A 22331-nucleotide genomic window follows, 5' to 3' on the forward strand; every position below is an offset into this window, starting at 1 on the left:
CATTAATGAATATTTATGTTAAAAACATCCTAAAGATTGATTCTATACTTCGTTTGACATGTTTCTAAGGACTGTAACGGAACTTTTTGACTTTTCATCTGCTCCTAGTGAATATGAGTCATGAATTTTGATTTGTGAACTGAACGCGCTAACAAAAGGAGGTATTTGGACATAAATTATGGACTTTATCGAACAAAACAAACATTTATTGTGGAACTGGGATTCCTGGGAGTGCATTCTGATGAAGATCATCAAAGGTAAGTGAATATTTAAAATGCTATTTCTGACTTCTGTTGAGTGCTGTACTCAGATTATAGCATGGTGTGCTTTTTCCATAAAGTTTTTTTGAAATCTGACACAGCAGTTGCATTAAGGAGAAGTGGATCTAAAATACCATGCATAACAATTGTATCTTTTAGCAATGTTTATTATGAGTATTTCTGTAAATTGATGTGGCTCTCTGCAAAATCACCGGATGTTTTGGAACTACTGAACGTAACGCGCCAATGTAAACTCCGATTTTGGGATATAAATATGCACTTTATCGAACAAAACATACATGTATTGTGTAACATGATGTCCTATGAGTGTCATCTGATGAAGATCATCAAAGGTTAGTGATTAATTTTATCTATATTTCTGCTTTTTGTGACTCCTCTCTTTGGCTGGAAAAATGGCTGTGTTTTTCTGTGACTTGGCTCTGACCTAATATAATCATTTGGTTTGCTTTTGCTGTAAAGCCTTTTTGAAATCGAACACTGTGGTGGGATTAACAAGAGGTGTATCTTTTTAAAATGGTGTAAAATACTATGTTCTATGTTTGAGGAATTTTAATTATGAGATTTCTGTTGTTTTGAATTTGGCGCCCTGCACTTTCACTGGCTGTTGTCATATCGATCCCGTTAGCGGGATCTCAGCCCAAAGAGGTTTTTAAGTAATGTTAAATGTACCAATTATTTATAGTGATTTTACTGATTTGAAATTCGTTTATCAAGTATTAGGTAATTAAAACTCGTGAACCAAAAAATCTGTAACATAATTACTGCAACTGAAATAGCTACAATGGGAAATCATAATAGTGATAAACCACAGTTGGGTCACCTGCTACTGTCCTCCCTTCCACTTGCATACTGTTATTTTCAGCTCATAACGGTTTTATTTGTCTTTCTGTTGTCTGGTGGAAAAACCCTCTCTCCCTTTCCCCTTCTCCTCCCCCTCCCTCTCTCTGCCTCTCGCTCTCACTCTTAAGTTAATGTCACCTCTCCCAGCTCTTACTGACACCTACCCAGGTGCCACCTTTCTTTCCATTTACTGTAACCAGCATCTACACTCACTGAGTACCGGCCGACACTGGGCATCCATGGACATTGAAAAGTAGTTGAAATTTGGTCAGTCCACGTTGGCCGTTATGTTAACGTCCACAAACGGACCGGACCACATCCGAACCTAACATAGATGTACATTATTGGTCAAAAGTTTTAGAACACCTACTCATTCAAGGGTTTTTCTTTATTTGTACTATTTTCTACAATGTAGAATAATAGTGAATACATCAAAACTATGAAATAACACATATGGAATCAGTAGTAACCAAAAACGTGTTAAACAAATTATTAAAAGTAGCCATCTGCTATTATTCTACAATGTAGAAAATTGTCAAAATAAAGAAAAACCCTTGAATGAGAACGGTGTTCTTAAACTTTTGACCGGTAGTGTATGATTCACAAGTTTGAATAGCACAGTACAGTACAGTACTGTACAGTGAGTAGAGCACAGTAGACTACAGTCCAATACAATACAGTGAAGAAAAGTAGAGTATAGTTCAGTAATCTATGCTGTACTGTACTCGACTGTACTGTGATGTCCAAACTTCCGGGTTAAGCAGGCACAAGGCTCTCGACCTTGGCCTCTACCGAGTCCGTACGGGAGTTGCAGCAATGGGACAAGACTGTAACTACCAATTGAATATCACGAAATTGGGGATAAAAAAGGGTAAAAAGCACAAAAATATATATAATAAGAAAAATAAAGTAAAAATAGCTAACACCCAGTTATTTCTGCAGACATCTTTGAATCTTAATTCGGAGCAGATATTTAACAGTTTTTGTAATTACATTACCAAAGTTACTGTAATTACATTACCAAAGTTTGCATCTGCACAGTTCTTCTACTAAATTAGTTTTTGTACATGTTTCTGTGGAATTGGTTAATAGAGTTGTATGGTTTGTTAAACTTTGAAATCCCAAAAATTTTGGCCATACATTTTAAAGTGAATAAACTGAGTCAAAGCGTAATTCTGTTACCATGAAATTGCCATAATACATCACGTAATTTACATTGCCTATAGCAAAACAATGTTTGATACAAAACTAAAGATTATGTAACCATCAACAACCCCATCTCCCCAAAACCAACAAAGACACACACACAGTCTAGCAGCTCCTGTCCCTCTGGGAGGCTGGTGGGGAATTCCAATGTGATGGGAGATCTGCTTTATCTCAAAAGGCAGTTTTTCCTCCAGCACACTAATAAATCACTGTGTCTGCTCCCATTGAGCAGCTCTTTAACCAGCCTCCCAGGGGCTCCCAGGAAAACCACACGCTCTTAATCAATACACACAATGGTAAACCAAATATCCACACTGCAATACACTAAAACCTAATAAAACTGTGCCAGGCTTAAGAGGGATTTGTGTAGAGAATTTGAATATCCAGGATGAAGAGAAAACCCCTGAGATGTGCCGTCTTGTTTGCAGACAAGAGTCCTCTGTGGGGCAGGATAGATGTAGAGTAAACAATACACCCCACCCCCCCATACACAGCTAGAGCCCAAACAACAATCAACTGCAAGAACCATAATTACCACATATTCAACTAGGATCCTGGAAGCACATCCTAATGTTTGGAAAACAACTATTTTCTTGAGACCTGGACATTGTGTCTACTCAGCTTCCTAAATCTAACCCCACATGCTCTCTTTCTCGCTGATATTGAATGGGAAGAGGAAGGATGTCTGGTGGTGTGGGGGAGGGAGACAGCTGGGCTGGAGCAGGGTGTTGGGAACTGGGACTGGGATGGGCATGTGGTGGGTTTGGGGAGGGGAGTGGCAAGGTTAGCTGGGCTATGCGTCGCTAATGAGAGGTGACAGGGGAAAGGCAAGCCTACACGCCACCGCACTCCCCATCCCCCATTTTTCATTCTGTAGCTCGCAAACACACACCACACACACACCTCACCAGAGTGGGTTGGGTCTCTGTATTTAAATCAGCCATTTACAGAGCAGACCGAGTACCTCAGCCTCCCACAGCACATTACCATACAAAACGCCAGGCAGAAATAGGATCAATGCATTATTCAAATTACAGTGAAGTCACTTTATCAATCATTTATATGGATTTCTTCCTCCGAAAATGCAGAAAGACAAAAGAGGAGACCCAAATCAAATATTTTTTGGGGGGTCACATACACATATTTAACAGATGTTATTGCAGGTGTAGCGAAATGCTAGTGTTTCTAGCTCCAACAGTGCAGTAGTATCTAACAATTCACAACAATACACATAAATCTAAAAGTAAAAGAAGGGAATTAAGAAATATATAAATATTAGATTGAGCAATGTCGGAAAGGCATTGACTAAAATACAGTAGAATACAATACAGTATATACAGTGCCTTGCGAAAGTATTCGGCCCCCTTGAACCTTGACCTTTTGCCACATTTCAGGCTTCAAACATAAAGATATAAAACTGTATTTTTTTGTGAAGAATCAACAACAAGTGGGACACAATCATGAAGTGGAACGACATTTATTGGATATTTCAAACTTTTTTAACAAATCAAAAACTGAAAAATTGGGCGTGCAAAATTATTCAGCCCCCTTAAGTTAATACTTTGTAGCGCCACCTTTTGCTGCGATTACAGCTGTAAGTCGCTTGGGGTATGTCTCTATCAGTTTTGCACATCGAGAGACTGAAATGTTTTCCCATTCCTCCTTGCAAAACAGCTCGAGCTCAGTGAGGTTGGATGGAGAGCATTTGTGAACAGCAGTTTTCAGTTCTTTCCACAGATTCTCGATTGGATTCAGGTCTGGACTTTGACTTGGCCATTCTAACACCTGGATATGTTTATTTTTGAACCATTCCATTGTAGATTTTGCTTTATGTTTTGGATCATTGTCTTGTTGGAAGACAAATCTCCGTCCCAGTCTCAGGTCTTTTGCAGACTCCATCTGGTTTTCTTCCAGAATGGTCCTATATTTGGCTCCATCCATCTTCCCATCAATTTTAACCATCTTCCCTGTCCCTGCTGAAGAAAAGCAGGCCCAAACCATGATGCTGCCACCACCATGTTTGACAGTGGGTATGGTGTGTTCAGGGTGATGAGCTGTGTTGCTTTAACGCCAAACATAACGTTTTGCATTGTTGCCAAAAAGTTCAATTTTGGTTTCATCTGACCAGAGCACCTCCTTCCACATGTTTGGTGTGTCTCCCAGGTGGCTTGTGGCAAACTTTAAACAACACTTTTTATGGATATCTTTAAGAAATGGCTTTCTTCTTGCCACTCTTCCATAAAGGCCAGATTTGTGCAATATACGACTAATTGTTATCCTATGGACAGAGTCTCCCACCTCAGCTGTAGATCTCTGCAGTTCATCCAGAGTGATCATGGGCCTCTTGGCTGCATCTCTGATCAGTCTTCTCCATGTGTGAGCTGAAAGTTTAGAGGGACGGCCAGGTCTTGGTAGATTTGCAGTGGTCTGATACTCCTTCCATTTCAATATTATCGCTTGCACAGTGCTCCTTGGGATGTTTAAAGCTTGGGAAATCTTTTTGTATCCAAATCTGGCTTTAAACTTCTTCACAACAGTATCTCGGACCTGCCTGGTGTGTTCCTTGTTCTTCATGATGCTCTCTGCGCTTTTAACGGACCTCTGAGACTATCACAGTGCAGGTGCATTTATACGGAGACTTGATTACACACAGGTGGATTATATTTATAATCATTAGTCATTTAGGTCAACATTGGATCATTCAGAGATCCTCACTGAACTTCTGGAGAGAGTTTGCTGCACTGAAAGTGAAGGGGCTGAATAATTTTGCACGCCCAATTTTTCAGTTTTTGATTTGTTAAAAAAGTTTGAAATATCCAATAAATGTCGTTCAACTTCATGATTGTGTCCCACTTGTTGTTGATTCTTCACAAAAAAATACAGTTTTATATCTTTATGTTTGAAGCCTGAAATGTGGCAAAAGGTCGCAAAGTTCAAGGGGGCCGAATACTTTCGCAAGGCACTGTATATATATATATATATATATATATATATATATATATATATATATATATATATGAGATGAGTAAAGTGGCATGTAAACATTATTTAAACATGATTAAAGTGACTAGTGTTCCCATTATTAAAGTGCCAGTGATTCCAAGTCTTTGTACATAGGGCAGCAGCCTCTAAGGTGCAGGGTTGCGTAACTGGGTGGAAGCCGGCTAATGATGGCTATTTAACAGTCTGATGGCCTTGAGATAAAAGCTGTGTTCCAGTCTCTTGTCCCATGGTTGATGCACCTGTTGATGCACCTGACCTCGCCTTCTGGATGATAGCGGGGTGAACAGGCTGTGGCTCGGGTGGTTGATGGCCTTCCTGTGGCATTGGGTGCTGTAGGTGTCCTGGAGGGCAGGTAGTTTGCCCCCAGTGATGCATTTGGCAGACCGCACCACACTCTGGAGAGCCCTGCGGTTGCGGGCGGTGCAGTTGCCGTACCAGGTGGAGATACAGCCCGACAGGATGCTCTCAATTGTGCATCTGTAAAGGTTTGAGAGGGTTTTAGGGGCCAAGACAAATTTCTTCAGCCTCCTGAGGTTGAAGAGGTACTATTGCACCTTCTTCACCACACTGTCTGTGTGGGTGGACCATTTCAGATCGTCAGTGATGTGTACCCCGAGGAACTTTAAGGAACTGTGTTGAGAGTCAGTGAAGTGGAGGTCCAGGACGTCCAGGACCCAGTTGCACAGGGTGGTGTTCAGACCCAGGGCCTCAAGCTTAATGATGAGCTTGGAGGGTACGATGGTGTTGAATGCTAAGCTATACTCAATGAACAGCATTCTTACATAGGTATTCCTCTTGTCCAGATGGGATAGGTAGTTCAGTTACCTTTGCTTTCTTGGGTACAGGAACAATGGTGGACATATTGAAGCCAGTGGGGACAGCAGACTGGGATAGGGAGAGATTTAATATTTCCGTAAACACTCCAGCCAGCTGGTCTTTGCATGCTCTGAGGATGCGGCAAGGGATGCCGTCTGGGCTGGCAGCCTTGCGAGGGTTAACACGCTTTAATGTCTTACTCACATCGGCCACGGAGAAGAAGAGCCCACAGTCCTTGGTAGCGGGCTGCGTCGGTGGCACTGTGTTATCCTCAAAGCAGGCAAAGAAGGTGTTTAGCTTGTCAGGAAGCAAGATGTCGGTGTCCGAAGTGGCTGGTTTTCACTTTGTAGCCCCTGCCACATACGTCTTGTGTCTGTGAGATCTCTGGGTCCAATTCATATCCTACTAAAATTTCAGCTCTCCCAAAACCCTCCTGTTCAACCTGTATCAGATCATTAACAGTGGCTGTCATCTCACGCCACAGTACAGCTCACACGTGTGCACAGCCATGAATTTGCATAAGGTAGACAGTAACAATTGGGATAACTTGATCTACTAAGTGTTCTATAGTTAAAGCAGAGGCCAAATGCCGATTTGACTACTGTTTATGCAATGCCCCAGATAGTCCAGAGTTGCAGATTGGTCTAGTTCTTCAATTGGTTACTGTGCCATTTAGTTCAACATTCCAAAAGGCACTGTGCATTGAGATTTTCTCATTGAATCAGTGTTCTTCACACACACATGCATAAACACTCCACACGCTTGGATGTGTCAAAGACATATGTGTGCTAGTGACCTCACCTGACCCATACCGAATTTGCACTGAATAAAATTGAGGATTAAATCACTTCATATATTCCTCTTTTGAAAGAGCTTCAAAAACTCTTTAGGCCCAATCAACATGCCATTGACACAAAGAAAGAAAGTAGATGACAAACACCAGCAGTAGAAAAATACATACATTCACTGCATTGTAAGGTACCCAGTAGCACATTTGATCCTCATTAAAAAGTGTCAAAGACAAGGTTCTCTTTCAGCACCTTATTTTCCCTGTCATCAATACAACTATTTTAGAAGCCAGTCTTCAGGCTGCTGATTATCCCGCACACCTTTCACCATCGTCTCGCACACCTGTCCCCATCATCTCACGCACCTGCGCCTCATGACACTCACCTGGACTCCATCTCCTCCTTGATCATCTTCCCTATACCTGTCACTCCCCTTGGTTCTTTCCTCAGGTGTTATTGACTCTGTTATCATGTCGGTGAGTTTTGTGTTTCGTGTTCATTGTTTATTGTTTATTTTATTTATTAAAACACTCACTCCTTGAACTTGCTTCCCGACTCAGCGCACTCGTTACAAAAACACCAAAGCCTTGAATTGATAGTATATTATAACAGTTCACTCATTCATATAGCCTTTAGCGCTCCATAACCCACAGGGATTTTCTCTTAATTTACTTACAATGAAGATGTAGAAGAAGGCTATTGATTTCTAAGGTCTTCTCTAATCATTTAAGCTGCCCTGACAGTTCATTGCTCGAACATCCAATTAGCATTGTCTTAGAGCAAAGCTGTCCCAAGTTATCGTCAAAAAAGTCAGGTCGTGTGACTCCCTGAGCTGGAAATTGAGGTTTGGGACACCAAACCTCAGAAGAGAAACTCTGTACTGGTCTTCTACCAACACATCTCAGCTGATTGTTGACTAGGAGAGTGCTGGGGGCATAACAAGTAGGCTCTCTCTGCGTCATTCTCGTTGAGAGCTTTGCTTTACTACTGTGCTAACTAATGAGCCGGACTCTAACTTCACAGCATCATCTCAGGCAGGATGGCAGACAGTCAAAATCCCCATTCCCCAGGCCAGCTGCTGAGCATGTCCTAAAACAGCTGGTTCACAATCAGTAGATCAGCTGTCTGTTCCGGGAGAATGAGCAAGTGGTTTCACCATTGACACTTGACACACACCTTGACACAGACTTGACACACACCTGTGGTGTGTTTACGGATATATTCAATCGCTCCCTATCCCAGTCTGTTGTCCTCACATGCTTCAAAACAGCTACCATTGTTCCTGTACCCAAGAAGGCAAAGATAACTGAACTAAATGACTACTGCCCCGTAGCACTCACTTCTGTCATCATGAAGTGCTTAGAGAGAATAGTCAAGGATCATATCACCTCCACTTTACCGGCCACACTAGACCCACTTCAGTTTGCATACCGCCCCAAGAAGTCCACAGACGACGCAATCACCATCACACTGCACACTGCCCTGTCCCATCTGGACAAAAGGAATACCTATGTAAGAATGCTGTTCATTGACTATAGCTCAGCATTCAACACCATAGTACCCTCCAAGGTCATCAGCAAGCTAGAGGCCCTGGATCTCAACCCGCCCTGTGCAATTGGGTCCTGGACTTTCTGACGGTAGGAAACAACATCACCACTTCGCTGACTTTCAACACTGGGGCCCCACAAGGGTGCGTGCTCAGCCCCCTCCTGTACTTCCTGTTCACCCACGACTGTGTGACCATGCACGCCTCCAACTCAATCATCAAGTTTGCAGACAACACAACAGTAGTGGGCTTGATTACCAACAACGACGAGGTAAGGGCCCTCGGAGTGTGGTGTCTGGAAAACAACCTCTCACTTAACGTCAACAAAACAAAGATGATTGTGGACTTCAGGAAACAGCAGAGGGAGCACCCCTCTATCCACATCGAAGGGACAGCAGTGGAGAGGGTGGAAAGTTTTAAGTTGTACACATCACAGACAAACTGAAATGGTCCACTCACACAGACAGTGTGGTGAAGAAGGCGTAACAGCGCCACTTCAACCTCAGGAGGCTGAAGAAATTTGGCTTGTCACCCATAACCCTGACAAACTTTTACAGATGCACAATAGAGAGCATCCTGTTGGGCTGCATCACAGCCTGGTACGGCAACTGCTCCGCACTCAACCGCAAGGCTCTCCAGAGGGTGGTGCGGTCTGCACAACGCATCAACAGTGACAAACTACCTGCCCTCCATGACACCTACAGCACCCGATGTCAAAGGAAGGTCAAAAAGATCATCAAGGACTTCAACCACCCAAGCCACTGCCTGTTCACACTGCTACCATCCAGAAGGCGAGGTCAATCAAAGGTGCATCAAAGCTGAGACCGAGAGACTGAAAAGCAGCTTCTATCTCAAGGCCATCAGACTGCTAAACAGCAATCACAAACTCAGAGAGGCTGCTGCCTACATTGGGACCCAATCACTGGCCACTTTAATAAATGGATCACTAGTCACTTTATACAATTCACACTAAATAATGTCACTTAATGTTTACATATCTTGCATTGCTCATATCACATATACTGTATACTGTATTTTATACCATCTATTGCACCTTGCCTATGCCGCTCGGCCATCGCTCATCCATATACTTACAATTGAAGTCGGAAGTTTACATACACCTGAGCCAAATACATTTCAACACAGTTTTTCACAATTCCTGACATTTAATCCTAGTAAAAAGTCCATGATCTTCGGTCAGTTAGGATCACCACTTTATATTAAGAATGTGAAATGTCAGTTGAGAGTGATTTATTTCAGCTTTTATTTCTTTCATCACATTCCCAGTGGGTCAGAACTTTACATACACTCAAATAGTATTTGGAAGCATTGCCTTTAAATTGTTTAACTCGGGTCAAACGTTTCGGGTAGCCTTCCACAAGCTTCCCACAATAAGTTGGGTGAATTTTGGCCCATTCCTCCTGACAGAGCTGGTGTAACTCAGTCAGGTTTGTAGGCCTCCTTGCTCGCACACGCTTTTCAGTTCTGCCCACAAATTTGCTATAGGATTGAGGTCAGGGCTTTGTGATGGACACTCCAATACCTTGACTTTGTTGTCCTTAAGCCATTTTGCCACAACTTTGGAAGTATGCTTGGGGTCATTGTCCATTTGAAAGACCCATTTGTTACCAAGCCTAAACTTCCTGACTGATGTCTTGAGATGATGCTTCAATATATCCACATAATTTCCATTCCTCATGAAGCCATCGATTTTGTGAAGTGCACCAGTCCCTCCTGCAGCAAAGCACCCCAACAACATGATGCTGCCACCCTCGTGCTTCACGGTTGGGATGGTGTTCTTCGGCTTGCAAGCCTCCCCTTTTTCCTCCAAACATAACCATGGTCATTAAGGCTAAACAGTTCTATTTTTGTTTCATCAGACCAGAGGACATTTCTCCAAAAGGTACTTTGTCCCCATGTGCAGTTAGTCTAGCTTTTTATGGCAGTTTAGGACCAGGGCTTTTTCCTTGCTGTGCGGCCTTTCAGGTTACGTCAATATAGGACTCGTTTTACTGTGGATATATATACTTTTGTACCTGTTTCCTCCAGCATCTTCACAACGATCTCCGCTGTTGTTCTGGGATTGATTTGCACTTTTTGCACCAAAGTACATTCAGCTCCAGGAGACCGAACGCGTCTTTTTCCTGAGTGGTATGACGGCTGCGTGGTCCCATGGTGTTTATACCTGTGTACTATTGATTGTACAGATGAACGTGGGACCTTAAGGCGTTTGGAAATTGCTCGTAAGGATGAACCAGACTTATGGAGATCTACAATTTTTTTCTGAGGTCTTGGATGATTTCTTTTGATTTTCCCATGCTGTCAAGCAAATAGGCACTGAGTTTGAAGGTAGGCCTTGAAATACATCCACAGGTACACCTCCAATTGACTCAAATGATGTCAATTAGCCTATCAGAAGCTTCTAAAGCCATGACATTATTTTCTGTAATTTTCCAAGCTGTTTAAAGGCACAGTCAACTTAGTGTATGTGAACTTCTGACCCACTGGAATTGTGATACAGTGAATTATAAGTGAAATAATCTGTCTGTCAACAATTGTTGGTAAAATTACTTGTGTAATTCACAAAGTAGATGTCCTAACCGACTTGCCAAAACTATAGTTTGTTAACTTCTTACGGATCAGTGGGACGCTAGCATCTCACCTCGACAACATCTGGTGAAATTGCAGAGCGCGAAATGCAAATTTCAGAAATCGTAAGAAAAATTCATAAAAATACAAGTGTCATAATCATTTAAAAGCTCAACTTCTTGTTAATCGAGCCGCGTTGTCAGATTTCAAAAGGGCTTTACAGCTAAAGCACACCATACAATTATCTGAGGACAGCACCCCGCACACAAAAGCGTTACACACATTTTCCAACCAAGCAGAGATGTCACGAAAGTCAGAAATAGTGATAAAATAAATCACTTACCTTTGAAGATCTTCATCTGGTTGCAATCACAAGGGTCCCAGATACATAATAAATGGTCCTTTTGATCGATAAAGTCCTTCTTTATATCCCCAAAAAGTCTGTTCCATTGGCGCGTTAGACTCAGTAATCCACCTGTTTCCCTCGTTCAAAATGCATACAAATGAATCCCGTAAGTTACCAATAAACTTCTCAACTTCTTCAATCCTCAGGTACCCTAATATGTAAATAAATGATCAAATTTAAGACAGAGAATACCGGAGACCATTACCGGAGATAAATAACGAAGTGCGCGACCTCACCGGAACGCGCAACAAACACTACAGCCAAAATGGGAGCCACTTACTAAAACTACAAATTCTAGCTACATTTTCCGAAAACAAGCCTGAAACTCTTTCTAAAGTCTGTTGACATCTAGTGGAAGCCCTAGGAACTGCAATCTGGGAGGTCTTACTTTTATATTCCCATTGACAGCCATAGTAATCAAGGGTGCGCTGATTGTGTTTTTTTCTGGATGGATTGTCCTCGGGTTTTCACCTGCCATATCAGTTTTGTTATACTCACAGACATTATTGTAACCGTTTTGGAAACTTAAGAGTGTTTTCTATCCAATACTACCAATGATATGCATATCCTAGCTTCTGGGCCTAAGTAACAGGGGCGGCAGCGTAGCCGAGTGGTTAGAGCGTTGGACTAGTAACCTGAAGGTTTCAAGTTCAAACCCCTGAGCTGACAAGGTACAAATTCTACCCCTGAACAGGCAGTTAACCCACTGTTCCTAGGCCATCATTGAAAATAAGAATTTCTTAACTGACTTGCCTGGTCAAATAAACAAATAAAAAAACAGGCTTTGGGCACCTCATTCATCCAAACTTTTGAATACTGCCTGAAGAAGTTAACAAGAAATTTGTAGCACAAGCATATCGCTACACTCATGTAAACATCTGCTAACCATGTGTATGTGACAAATACAATTAGATTTGACCTAGCCACCTTTGTCCAAAATGACATAATGGATCAATCACCATTCAGTCAGAATCCACCCTACACATTTTACCTTAAAGGACAGAAGAAAAAAACATTGTGTCGTTGTGTCGTCTGTGAGTCACAGGGACAGACTCACGTAGGCATGTAACAAAGCGCTGCAGTACTCTGGTCCACCAGGCATATCAGTTGGGCAGTGAACCCACTCATTCTATTGATTACAGCCTTCGTTAGGACAGCTACCAGAAACAACAGGAACAGATGAAAAAAGAAAAGCACACTGACCAAACAAAACAACTGAGGACACAAAAGGTGGTCTGCATGTCAACACAACTCATGGAAGCTAGTGATCCTCTGTGTTATGCTGTGTGTGCAAATGAATGAGTGCATCATTCAACAGTCTGCCTTGACATTACAAACAATAAAGGAACTGGAAGTCTATAGCCAGTCTCTCATGGTGACTTTCAACATCTTGTGAAACAAAGGCAGTGACCTGCTTTTTTCAAATTTGGGTCAGCTAGCATACAACAGGAACTTTAAATGAGAAGCAGTGAGTGTATGCTTTTAATGATTATGTAAGCACAGGCCTGAAGTGTCTGCCTCCAAAGAGGCATCTTAAGCAATAATTGATGTTCCCCGTAGGATGAAAACAGTGGCTTCTTTGCCTCACAGATTGTTTAGTGAGCACTCACTTGTCCATTGTTAGTGAGCTCTATATTTTCCGGTTCCAGACTCAACAGCATAGAAGGCCAAAGTCCAACTGATCATCCAAGTGCTCATAGGCTCTCAAGTCACAACCTACACATGCCAACATAGGTATAAACTGTGTGCTGATGTTTGTGGAATTTGGAGGATGATGGAGGCAACAGGGGAAAGAGTCTCAGAGCCACAAAGTTCCTTGCTCTTGTCAGCATACTTGGAGTCCAACATGTACACTGCGGCGTGTATGGGCTTCAGGTAGAAGTCTTCACGCTTTTTGATGTATTTCAGAACTGCAGTTTCCTCAGCTTGGAACAACAGTGAAGTGGGCAGGGCGGTACGGATTTCTTCTCTTACATCTGCAAGCAGAGTCAATGGCTACTGCTATCGGTTTCAGGGGTTTCAGGCTGATGGGGCTGTCCATATCGGCAGATTGTGATATAGACATTTCTTGGAGACTCCTTCCCCTCCAGGAGACTGTCCAAAATGATGACACCATCACCCCAAAGGGTGCTGCTGGGCAGCTTCAATGTGGTGATCTTATTATTCTCACTTTGCTTGGTTAGGTAGATAGCTGCTATAACTTGATGACCCTTCACATACCTAACCATTTCCTTGGCTCTCTTGTAGAATGTATCCATTGTTTTCAGTGCCATGATGTCCTTGAGGAGCAGCACAGCCAATGGGTGTAATGTGAGGGTAGAGCTCCTCCACTTTAGACCAAGCAGCCTTCATGTTCACAGCATTGTCTGTCACCAGTGCAAATACCTTCTGTGGTCCAAGGTCATTGATTACTATTATTTCAGCTCACACAGAACCCATGGGCCATAGTGCATAAATGTATTTTGTCCCCCCACACCAAACGCGATCATGACACACAGGTTAAAATATCAAAACAATCTCTGAACCAATTACATTAATTTGGGGACAGGTCGAAAAGCATTAAACATTTATGGCAATTTAGCTAGCTAGCTTGCAAATGCAAGCTAATTTGTCATATTTAGCTAGTTTGCTGTTGCTAGCTAATTTGTCCTGAGTTATAAACATTTAGTTGTTATTTTACTTGAAATGCACAAGGTCCCCTACTCCGACAATTAATCCGCACATAAAACTATCAAGACCGAATCGTTTCTCGTCATCTCTCCTCCTTCTAGGCTTTTTCTTCTCTTGACTTTATATTGTGATTGGCAACTTTCATAAATTAGGTGCATTACCGCCACTGACCTTGTTCGTCTTTCAGTCACCCACGTGGGTATAACCAATGAGGAGATGGCACGTGGGTACCTGCTTCTATAAACCAATGAGGAGATGGGAGAGGCAGGACTTGCAGTGCGATCTGCGTCAGGAATAGAACTGGCTTCTATTTTAGCCCTTGTCATCGCAGACACTTGTTGGCGCGCGCGAGCAGTGTGGGTACAATAATTTAATAATATAGATTTCTACATTTATTTTGCAACACTCGCGTACGCTGTCATCTGCAATGTAGAGACCGGTGTGTCTGTTGTCCCTTGTGTCTGTGCTGTTGTAGAATACTGGTGCAGGGGTGGAGATGTAGTTAATTATTCCTTGCCCACGGACATCCGACCACCCATCAGAGATGATTGCAATACAGTCTGCTTTCTATGATTTGCTTGACCTTCATTTGAACTCTGTTGAACTCTGCATCCAGCAAATGAGTAGATAAAGCATGTCTGGCTGGAGGGGTGCATGCTGGGCGAAGAACATTCAGAAATCTCTTCCAATACACATTGCCTGTGCGCATCAGAGGTGAACCAGTTGCATACACAGCTCCAGCCAGACATTCATCAGCATCTATCAGACTACGTTCCTCCATTGAGTCAAAAAATCTTCTGATTCCAGGAGGACCATGAGCTATTGCTATCGATAAGGTGTCTGATTCATAATTTTCACCTCAAATAGAAGCAGAAGGACTTTTGTCAGAGGTTGCTTCTTGTGAGCGCTGAGGGAACTTCATGCACTTGGCCAGATGATTCTGCATCTTTGTTGCATTCTTCACATATGGTTTGGCACAGTATTTGCAAATACACCCCGCTTTTCCCTTCTACATTAGCTGCAGTGAATTGTCTCCACACGTCATATTGTGCCCGTGGCATTTTCCTGTAAAGATTAGAAAAAAATAATTTAAAAAAAGCCTAATACAATTCCATGTACAGATAAATAGTCTAGCAGTTAGGTTAAACAACTCCTTTGTAAGATAAATGTTTTATAATGAAACATGTATGGAAACATGTGAATTAACACTCCTCAGTTAGCAGGCTCAATCAAGCTAAAACCCACATGGTAGCAAAAACTAACTAGCAGAAATTGTTTAAAATGATTTAAACACACTTTGCTGATGGCTACTATTTACTAGGTAACAAAAAATAATGTATGTCATAAAATATATTAACCACCCAGTGTTGTAATCAAAACTTACCAGAAAGCATGTAGTCCTTGGGTCAGACAGTTTAGTAGAGTGGGCTCAATAGCATCTCATTAGTGTGCAAGATCTGGAGAATCAGCTGTACATGTGATGGAAGAGTGCACTGCACATGTGATGGAAGAATGCACTGTGCATGCAAAGGGTTACAATTCCGTTGAATTGAGGATACTTTAACCAAAACATGCCACAAGACCTAGAATTGCCTTATGTGTTTCCCACAAAAAAGGTTCAATGTTATAAGCTAACTTGTTTTGATGAATTTAAGCAAAATTCCCGGACTTAACTTCTCATGGAAAATATCCGGGAAAATTAGGGAAATTTACTGGAAAGTTTCCGACCCTTTGCAACCTTAGACCTGACATTCTACTAGCTTCTACTTTAAAAACCCACCTTTCCAGAAACAAGTCTCTCACTGTTGCCGCTTGCTATAGACCACCCTCTGCCCCCAGCTGTGCCCTGGACACCATACACGGTATGTGAATTTATTGCCCCCCATCTATCTTCAGAGCTCATGCTGCCAGGTGACCTAAACTGGGACAAGCTTAACACGCCAGCCATCCTACAATCTAAGCTTGATGCCCTCCATCTCACACAAATTATCAATGAACCCACCAGGTACAACCCCAAATCCGTATACACGGGCACCCTCATAGATATCATCCTAACCAGCTTGCCCTACAAATACACCTCTGCTGTTTTCAAACAAGATCTCAGCAATCACTGCCTCATTGCCTGCATCCGTAATGGGTCTGCGGTCAAACGACTACCCCTCATCACTGTCAAACGTTCCCTAAAACACTTCAGCAAGCTGGCCATTCTAATCGACCTGGCCCGGTATCCTGGAAGGATATTGACCTCATCCCGTCAGTAGAGGATGCCTGGGTATTCTTTAAAAGTGCATTCCTCACCATCTTAAATAAGCATGCCCCATTCAAAAAATGTAGAACCAGGAACAGATATAGGCCTTGGTTCTCTCCAGACCTGACTGCCCTTGACTAGCACAATAACATCCTGTGGCGTTCTGCTTTAGCATCGAATAGCCCCAGTCATATGCAACTTTTCAGGGAAGTTAGGAACCAATATACACAGGCAGTTAAGAAAGCTAAGGCTAGCTTTTTCAAGCAAAAATGTGGATCCTGTAGCGCAAACTAAAAAAACTAAAAAAAATCCATTATAATTGAGAATTTCAATAAGCATTTTTCTACGGCTGGCCATGCTTTCCACCTGGCTACCTCTATCCCGATCAACATCCCTCCACTCCCCACAGCAACTTGCCCAAGCATCCCCATGTCTCCTTCACCCAAATTCAGATAGCTGATGTTCTGAAAGAGCTGCAAAATCTGGACCCCTACAAATCAGCCGGGCTAGACAATCTGGACCCTTTCTTTATAAAATTATCTGCCGAAATTGTTGCAACCCCTATCACTAGCCTGTTCAACCTCTCTTTCGTATCATCTGAGATTCCCAAAGATTGGAAAGCTGCCGCGGTCATTCCCCTCTTCAAAGGGGGAGACACTCTAAACCCAAACTGCTACAGACCTATATCTATCCTACCCTGCCTTTCTAAGGTCTTCGTAAGCCAAGTTAACAAACATATTACAGACCATTTTGAATCCCACCGTACCTTCTCCGCTTTGCAATCTGGTTTCAGAGCTGGTCATGGGTGCACCTCAGTCACGCTCAAGGAACTAAACGATATCATAACCGCATTTGATAAGAGACATTACTGTGCAGCCGTATTCATTGACCTGGCCAAGGCTTTCGACTCTGTCAATCACCAAATTCTTATCGGCAGACTCAACAGCCTTGGTTTCTCAAATGATTGCCTCGCCTGGTTCACCAACTACTTCTCTGATAGAGTTCAGTGTGTCAAATTGGAGGGCCTGTTGTCCGGACTAGAGGTTGATCCCCCCCCAAAATGCCGGTACCGATTAATCGGCCGATTTTTAAAAAATGTATTTTTTTGTTTGTAATAATAACAATTACAACAATACTGAATGAACACTTATTTTAACTTAATATAATACATCAATAAAAATCAATTTAGCCTCAAATAAATAATGAAACATGTTCAATTTGGTTTAAATAATGCAAAAACAAAGTGTTAGAGACACCTGAAACCCCACCAAAGTGTTAGAGACACCTGAAACCCCACCTCTTCAAGGAATACCTAGGATAGGATAAGTAATCCTTCTCACCCCCCCCCCCTTAATGATTTAGATGCACTATTGTAAAGTGGCTGTTCCACTGGATGTCAGAAGGTGAATTCACCAATTTGTAAGTCGCTCTGGATAAGAGCGTCTGCTAAATGACTTAAATGTAATTTAATGTAAATGTAAAAGTGCAATGTAAAAAAGTTTGCTTGCTCAGAACATGAGAACATATGAAAGTTGGTGGTTCCTTTTAACATGAAACTTCAATATTCCAAGGTAAGAGGTTTTAGGTTGTAGTTAATATTGTATTTATAGGACTATTTCTCTCTATACCATTTGTATTTCATATACCTTTGACTATTGGATGTTCTTATAGGCACTACAGTATTGCCAGTGTAACAGTATAGCTTCCGTCCCTCTCCTCGCCCCTACCTGGGCTCGAACCAGGAACACGTCGACAACAGCCAGACTCGAAGCAGCGTTACCCATCGCTCCACAAAAGCCGCGGCCCTTGCAGAGCAAGGGGAATAACTACTCCAAGTCTCAGAGCGAGTGACGTTTGAAACGCTATTAGCGCACACCCAGCTAACTAGCTAGCCATTTCACATCGGTTACACCAGCCATTAGACTGATAGGCTTGAAGTCATAAACAGAGCTGTGCTTGCTGCTGAAAACGCACGAAAGTGCTGTTTGAATGAATGCTTACGAGCCTGCTGCTGCCTACCATCGCTCAGTCAGACTGCTCTATCTAAACATAGACTTAATTATAACATAATAACACACAGAAATATGAGCCTTTGGTCATTAATATGGTCGAAACCGGAAACTATCATTTCGAAAACAAAATGTTTATTATTTCAGTGAAATACGGAACCGTTCGGTATTTTATCTAACCAGTGGCATCCATAAGTCTAAATATTTGTGTTACATTGCACAACCTTCAATGTTATGTCATAATTACGTAACATTCTGGCAAATTAGTTCATAATGAGCCAGGTGGCCCAAACTGTTGCATATACCCTGACTCTGCGTGCAATGAACGCAAGAGAAATTACATAATTTCACCTGGTTAATATTGCCTGCTAACCTGGAATTATTTTAGCTAAGTATGCAGGTTTAAAGGCATTGGTGTTTATGGTTAGGTACAGTCGTCCAACAATTGTGCTATTTTCGCAAATGCGCTTTTGTTAAATCATTCCCCAGCGTTGCATCGATTATATGCAACGCAGGACACGCTAGATAAACTAGTAATATCATCAACCATGTGTAGTTATAACTAGTGATTATGATTGATTGATTTTTATAAGATATAAGTTTAATGCTAGCTTGCAATTTACCTTGGCTTCAACTGCATTCGCGTAACAGGCAGGCTCCTCGTGGAGTGCAATGAGAGGCAGGTGGTTAGAACGTTGGACGAGTTAACTGTAAGGTTGCAAGATTGGATCCCTCGAGCTGACAAGGTGAAAATCTGTCATTCTGCCCCTGAACAAGCCAGTTAACCCACCGTTCCTACGCCATCATTGAAAATAAGAATGTGTACTTAATTGACTTGCCTAGTTAAATAAAGGTATAAAAATAAATATATATATATATATTTTAATCGGGAAAATCGCCGCACAAAAATACCGATTTCCGATTGTTATGAAAACTTGAAATTGGCCCTAATTAATCGGCCATTCCGATTAATTGGTCGACCTCTAGTCCGGACGTCTGGCAGTCTCTATGGGGGTGCCACAGGGTTCAATTCTCGGGCCGACTCTCTTCTCTGTGTACATCAATTATTTCGCTCTAGCTGCTGGTGATTCTGATTCACCTCTACGCAGACGACACCATTCTGTATACCTCTGGCCCTTCTTTGGACACTGTGTTAACTGACCTCCAGACGAGCTTTAATGCCATACAACTCTCCTTCCGTGGCCTCCAACTGCTCTTAAATGCAAGTAAAACTAAATGCATGCTCTTCAACCGATGGCTGCCCGCACCTGCCCGTCCGTCCAGCATCACTACTCTGGACGGTTCTGACTTAGAATATGTGGACAACTACAAATACCTAGGTGTCTGTTTAGACTGTAAACTCTCCTTCCACAACCACATTAAGAATCTCCAATCCAAAATTAAATCTAGAATCGGCTTCTTATTTCACAACAAAGCATCCTTCACTCATGCTGCAAAACATACCCTCGTAAAACTGACCATCCTACCGATCCTAGACTTCGGCGATGTCATTTACAAAATAGCCTCCAACACTCTACTCAACAAATTGGATGCAGTCTATCACAGTGCCATCCGTTTTGTCACCAAGGCCCCATATACTACCCACCACTGCGACCTGTACGCTCTCGTTGGCTGGCCCTCACTTCATACTCGTCACCAAACACACTGGTTCCAGGTCATCTACAAGTCTTTGTTAGGGAAAGCCCCGCCTTATCTCAGCTCACTGGTCACCATAGCAGCACCCACCCATAGCATGTGCTCCAGCAGGTATATCTCACTGGTCACCCCCAAAGCCAATTCTTCCTTTGGTTGCCTTTCCTTCCAGTTCTCTGCTGCCAATGACTGGAACGAACTGCAAAAATCACTGTAGCTGGAGACTCATATCTCCCTCACTAGCTTTAAGCACCAGCTGTCAGAGCAGCTCACAGATCGCTGCACCTGTACATAGCCCATCCAACTACTTCATCCCCATACTGTATTTATTTATCTTGCTCCTTTGCACCCCAGTATCTCTACTTGCATATTCACTCACACACACACACACACACACACACACACACACACACACACACACACACACACACACACACACACACACACACACACATATATATATATATATATATTCTGCACATCTACCATTCCAGTGTTTAATTGCTATATTGTAATTACTTCGCCACCATGGCCTATTTATTGCCTTATCACCCTTATCCTACCTCATTTGCACATACTGTGTATATAATTTTCTACTGTATTATTGACTGTATGTTTGTTTATTCCATGTGTAACTCTGTGTTGTTGTATGTGTCGAACTGCTTGCATTAATCTTGGCAAGGTCGCAGTTGCAAATGAGAACTTGTTCTCAACTAGCCTACCTGATAAAATAAAGGTGTAATATATAAAAATATATATATTTTTATCTAATCTGATGCCTGTGTGAGCCATTCTGACGCAACTCAATGACATACTGGTGGATTTCACACTCCATAGGGTCCTCCTATACACTAAACATCCTAAAGCAGACAAGTAAACACTCTGCTACCTGAGATAAGTCCAAAAACTAAATTCAAGTTGCCATAGAAGGAAAGAGGTTATTCAAATGGCGTTACTGTTGGAGTCAAATGTAAGTTTAATACATTGATCTGCCAACGTGAAAAAAAAATACATTTGAATGTTTGACGTTGACAAAATTGGGACACCACTCATTGCAACGCCGCATCCGTCACTTCAACAGTAAAGAGGCGATGTATAGGCTAGCAATAAATAACAACAACGTTTCACTTTTTATTGAATAATAGTAGAGGCCTTTATTATTATTTTTTGTATGTACAATTTAACAAGAGGTGTTCTAGTTAGGGGAATAGCATACGGATCAGACCGTTCTGTGTCGCTGCAACTTTGCCTACAAAAAGGCTACATAACAAGCCAGAAGAATGCAGTGGAAAGGCTTTGTTATAGTAAACTATCGTAATCCATTAGCCTACCACGGAGCTGTTGTTGCCTTGCTGACAGCAGTTCGATTATTCCTGCTAAAACCTTCGCATGCCCATTCCTCGTGTGGAATAGGTTCGGCTGAATCGGAAATTAATCGCAGTAAAAGTGGCCATTAAAGCAAACAAGTCCAGTGCAAAAACGCAAAGAAACATTTCGGTAGCCTGTTAGCCACGTTCATAACCCTGTAATTACATGTCGGTTGCTACGTCTACTTTGACTAGTGCGCGGAGACTTGACAAGTTTTGTAAATGTTCATTAATAATATAGGTCGTTGACTGAATAGTTTGAGATGTCATACCTTGAGCCGACTTCAATATGCTCGAGCCTTCCTTTCCTTCTCTTCTTACAGAAATTATTCTTCCTTTCAAGTTGATTCCCGACTCAAGTTATGATAATTCCTTTTAGATTTTTTTTTGTCAACGGCACAAATCCCCTTTGTAACACCGAGCATCACGCATAGATCGACGCCATATCCAACGAGAGAATGCCTTTAGATCCACTTTGCCTCGACTTTTCAACAAATTCCATGTTTTTTTAGCGAGAAAATAAACTCAAGACGTGACCCTTTGCTTGGATTTGTTTTCCCGAAGAAAAAACATCCTTGCACCGCGCTTGGTTGGGTGGGTGGTGTGGCCTATCCGGAGGCTGTTTGCTGACTGGTTCAAATCTGTAATGAGTCGGGAATTGTCAGCTTGCGAGCGCCGTCTAGCTGTATATGCGAGCAATATAGGTAGGTCATATAATAGGCCTCCAGTACTCATTAAATATTTAAAGTGTAGTTTATGAGTATTTAAAAGCCACAGTCTGGAAAATTGTAAACAATCAAAGAGTGGGTTACCAACATGTTAACAATGGAGCAAATGCATGCAATGACAGCTACACATGCACTTTCACCAGATTTCTCTGTCGTACTTCTTATGGCTGGGGGCAGTATT

The 22331-nt window shown here is 42.1% G+C and overlaps 1 protein-coding gene across 3 annotated transcripts in view; it reads right to left on the minus strand.

Moving 5' to 3' along the window:
* The window catches only part of LOC135525825 (BTB/POZ domain-containing protein 7-like), a 56410-nt gene extending 34370 nt beyond the window's left edge, over positions 1 to 22040 (minus strand). Inside the window, exons 1-2 of one of the 3 annotated variants that reach the window (XM_064953722.1) lie at positions 15530 to 16685; positions 15004 to 15210 (exon numbers count right to left, since the gene is read on the minus strand). The gene's annotated coding sequence lies outside the window, so the exon portion shown is untranslated. Of the gene's footprint in view, positions 1 to 15003; positions 16686 to 21694 lie in introns of those variants that run through there. The other 2 variants (XM_064953719.1, XM_064953720.1) reach the window with 2 other exon arrangements.
* Between the last annotated feature and the right edge of the window lie 291 nt (positions 22041 to 22331).

Source organism: Oncorhynchus masou, chromosome 32 (assembly GCF_036934945.1).
Source record: "Oncorhynchus masou masou isolate Uvic2021 chromosome 32, UVic_Omas_1.1, whole genome shotgun sequence".
NCBI classification, from domain to species: domain Eukaryota; kingdom Metazoa; phylum Chordata; class Actinopteri; order Salmoniformes; family Salmonidae; genus Oncorhynchus; species Oncorhynchus masou.